Raw genomic sequence first — 4,636 nt, 5'->3', positions numbered from 1 at the left:
TTCTCCACATCCTCACCAGCACCTACTATAACCTGAGTTTTTGATCTTAGCCATTCTGACTGGTGTGAGGTGGAATCTCAGGGTTGTTTTGATTTGCATTTTCCTGATGACTAAGGATGCTGAACATATCTTTAGGTGCTTCTTGGCCATCTGAGTTTCCTCAGTTGAGAATTCTTTGTTTGGCTCTATACCCCATTTTTAATAGGGTTATTTGGTTGTCTGGTGTCTAATTTCTTGAGTTCTTTGTATATATTGGATACTAGCCCTCAATCAGATATAGGATTGATAAAGATCCTTTCCCAATCTGTTAGTTGCCATTTTGTCCTATTGACAATGTCCTTTGCCTTACAGAAACTTCGCAATTTTATCAAGTCCCATTTGTCAATTCTTGATATTAGAACATAAGCCATTGGTGTTCTGTTTAGAAACTTCCCCTGTGACCAAGTATTTGAGGTTCTTCCCCACCTTCTCTTCTATTAGTTTCAGTGAATCTAGTTTTATGTGAAGGTCTTTTATCCCCTTGGACTTGAGCTTTGTACAGGAGGTAAGAATGGATCAATTTTCATTCTTCTACATGTTGTCCTCCAGTTGAACCAGCACCATTTGTTGAAAATGCTATCTTTTTTCCACTGGACAGTTTTAGCTCCTTTGTCAAAGATCAAGTGAACATAGGTGTGTGGGTTCATTTCTGGGTCTTCTATTCTATTCCATTGATCTTCTTGCCTGTCTCTGTACCAATACTATGCAGGTTTTATCACTATTGCTCTATAGTGCAGCTTGAAGTCAGGGATGGTGATTCCTCCAGAAGTTCTTTTATTGTTGAGAATAGTTTTCACTATCCTGGGTTTTTTGTTATTCCAAATGAATTTGAGAATTTCTCTAACTCTGTGAAGAATTGAGTTGGGATTTTAATGGGGATTACATTGAATCTGTAGATTACTTTTGGCAAGATGGCCATTTTCACTATATTAATCCTGCCAATCCATGAGCATGGGAGATCTTTCCATCTTCTGAGATCTTCTTCAATTTCTTTCTTCAGAGACTTGAAGTTCTTGTCATACAGATCTTTCACTTGCTTCATTAGATTCACACCAAGGTATTTTATATTATTTGTGACTATTGTGAAGGGTGTCATTTTCCTAATTTCTTTTTCAGTCTGTTTATCTTTCACATAGAGGAAGGCTACTGATTTGTTTGAGTTGATTTTATAACCAGCCACTTTGCTGAAGGTTTTTTTTTTTTTTAAAAAATCAGGTTGAGGAGTTCTCTGGTGGAAGTTTTGGGGTCACTTAAGTATACTATCATATCATCTGCAAATAGTGATATTTTGACTTCTTCCTTTCCTATTTGTATCCCTTTGACTTCTTTTTCTTGTCTAATTGCTCTTGCTAGAACTTCCAGACTATACTGAATAGGTAGGGGGAGAGTGGGCAGCCTTGTCTAGTCCCTGATCTTAGTGGGATTGCTTCAAGTTTCTCTCCATTTAGTTTGATGTTGGCTACTGGTTTGCTGTATATTGCTTTTACTATGTTTAGATATGGACCTTGAATTCCTGATCTTTCCAAAACTTTTAACATGAAGGGATGTTGAATTTTGTCAAATACTTTCTCAGCATTTAGTGAGATTATCATGTGTTTTTTTTTCTTTGAGTTTGTTTATATAGTGGATTACATTGATGTGTTTCCAAATATTGAACCATCCTTGCATTCCTGGGATAAAGCCTACTTGATCATGATGGATGATTGTTTTGATGTGTTCTTGGATTTGGTTTGCTAGAATTTTATTTTTTGTGTAGATATTCCTAAGGGAGATTGGTCTGAAATTCTCCTTCTTTGTTGGGTCTTTGTGAGGTTTAGGTATGAGTATGATCGTAGCTTCATCGAACGAACTGAGTAGTGTTCCTTCTGTTTCTATTTTGTGGAATAGTTTGAAGAGAATTGGTATTAGGTCTTCCCTGAAGATCTGTTAGAATTCTGCACTAAAACCATCTGGTCCTGGGCTTTTTTTTTTTGTTGGTATGGAGACTTTTAATGACTGCTGCTACTTCTTTAAGGGTTACGGAACTGTTTAGATGCTTTATTTGCTCCTGATTTAACTTTGGTACCTAGTATCTGTCTATAAAATTGTCCATTTCATCCAGATTTTCCAGTTTTGTTGAGTATAGGCCTTTGAGGTAGGATCTGATGATATGTTTAAGTAGATTTAAACATAAGACAGCACAAAAACTATCAGAGCATCACATTACATATACAATATTTATGTTTTATGCATCAGCTAAAAATAAACTGTTTTAATTAAAAAATAATTGAAGAATCAAAAAAGCTAAAGTATCTGATCCTAGATCATTCTAGGTGTGGCTGCTATGTCACATGTGCATTAGTAGGTGACTGAGAGGAGAAAGGCTATGTCTACGTTTAGTATTCTGACATATGAACATCTAACATTCTCTGGAAAAAGCTAGCCTGAAATGAACACCAGTCTAGTGCCAGGCATGCCCAGATTGGCTCCTAGGATGGGGAACAAGCTAGAGACTAGAAGAACCCCTGCTTGGAACCAGGGCAGGAGTGAGTCTCAGAGAAATGCATCTCACAATGGGCTACTCGGACATGTCAGACAATGAGTAAAACTGACTGGCACCATGGAGCCCCAAACCGGGAGCTAACCTGAGGGGACCACTAGTCCAGTGTTACACAGGCCTAGAGGGCAGACCATGCCCAAGAGGAGCCCTGCCCAGCACCACAATGCTCAATCACGGTATTGTACTTCTAAGACCACACCTGAGATGATCCCCAGACACTCAGAGATACAGGATACCACTAAGAGTAGCAAGTAAGTGTGGAGAAACAAAAGAGATAAAGAAACAGAAGATATAGGCTTAATGAAGAGAGGCAAAACTGGAGGCTCAAAAGAAGTGAAAACAGCCTGATGTGAGTAGCCCATGATGCCCACCTGGAACCATGGTAACATTCTGGTCTGTGCTGTCACCTGGGGCCACATGGCCCTACAGCAACAGGGGTCTGTTACCTGGTCTGGCCTGCCATCCAGAGACAAGTCAATGTATAATGGCTGTGCAAACCTGGCCCCACCCCTTACCTGAAAATCCTCTGAGAGCTGGGCCTGGGGGTATGAGAGTGGGAGAGATGACTCCGCTCCTGCAGTAAACTTTGGATTGCTGGACCCACACTTCGTGGGTGGTACAGGTGAGTCAACCCCCAAGAATACGAATGTGAGAGAACTGGCCCTGCCATTTGTCTGCCATGTGGTGACATGGTTGAGGAACAGATGCCTGTGTCAACCCATGGCCACCTATGGTAGGCAGAAGAGCTGGCCCTGAGGTCCTCAGAGCAGGAGAGCTGACCTTGCCCCTCACCTGCTGCAGTATTCAGGGGAACAGGCCTTGCACCTCAACTGGGCAGCACAGTAGAGCTGGCCCTGGACATAGGTTACAGGTGATCCAGCCCAGAGGACATGAGCACCTCTTGCCTGGTGGGCAGTAGCTCTGCGGAGGGAGAAACACTATATTCTCCTCCCTTGTCCATTGTTAGCTCTGGCATGTGGGAGAGCTGGCTTCAATGTCATGAGAATGGGAGTACTGTCATCACCTGAAACACTCAAGAGGCTGGCCCTGCACCTCAGCTGAGCAGCAGGGTAGAGCTGGCCCTGGTTGCAGGGATTGCCGGTGAACAGGCTCCTAGAGCATGACAGTGGGAGAGCAAGCAGGCCGGCTAGCTCAAACACTTCTCAGGCCCAGATCCAAGGCTTTGAATTTATCCACCTCAACATCTCTCCATCAATGAACTGGAATGCATGAAGGGGCTGGTTCTATAGATCCAAAACTACAAACTCTTCATGACATAGGGCAACTGCAGGATATCTGAGAAGAGTCCTAGTGAGATTCCAGTATTGATAGAGTAGCAGAAGCCAGAGACCTCCTACCAGATCAATGAGTCATGGAAAGAACATTTGCAAGGAAAAAGTGTAGACAAATGTGGGACACACTGTGGCACACTACAGCTTCCACAGTGAGATTTTTTTTTTTTTTTTTTGTTATGGGGAAGATATAAAAGAGTATGGAGGGTGTGAAGAGTGAGGGAGGGAGATGAATGGGAGAATGGGATTGGAGTACATGGTGTGAAATTGACAAAGAACTAATTCAAAGTTTAAGAAAAACCTAAAAGGTAGTGTCACTATATTCATAGCATTTGAACCTGAAACAGTGTCCATATTGAATAATAAAGTACATTCCATATGTCTTTGTTAAGCTCTGGTGAGATCTGAAGTTAAATATTGTTCTGGAGAATTGGAAAAGGACAAGGAATCATGTTAAATGCTAGTGACAAATGCTACAAAGGCTCATGTAAAAACAGTGTGAATAAAAGGTAGAATAGTCACATGCAAAGAAGTATGGTGGATCCATGAAAATGTATGCTATCAGATGGCTCTTCATTCCCTCTATCGATGCACACCCAAAAGGAATGAAATCTGTATGTTAGGGAGCGAGACACCAGCACTCCCATAGGCTTCCCAGCAGCCAAGTTATAAAATCACTCTGTAATTAATGAGTGATTGGATTAAAAGTTTAAAACCGAGAGAGATAATCACAGTAGAATGCTATTTAGTATAAATATATGGCTGT

General features: G+C 41.3%; 1 pseudogene; it reads left to right on the top strand.

Moving 5' to 3' along the window:
- Positions 1 to 2,330: 2,330 nt before the first annotated feature.
- On the top strand, positions 2,331 to 2,470 carry LOC114626263 (annotated as a pseudogene).
- The last annotated feature ends 2,166 nt before the right edge of the window (positions 2,471 to 4,636 follow it).

This window comes from Grammomys surdaster, unplaced genomic scaffold (assembly GCF_004785775.1).
Source record: "Grammomys surdaster isolate TR1022 unplaced genomic scaffold, NIH_TR_1.0 231, whole genome shotgun sequence".
In the NCBI taxonomy this organism is placed as follows: Eukaryota; Metazoa; Chordata; class Mammalia; order Rodentia; family Muridae; genus Grammomys; species Grammomys surdaster.
Note: the sequence above shows the minus strand (reverse complement) of the source record. Positions and strands in the feature narration are given on the sequence as shown.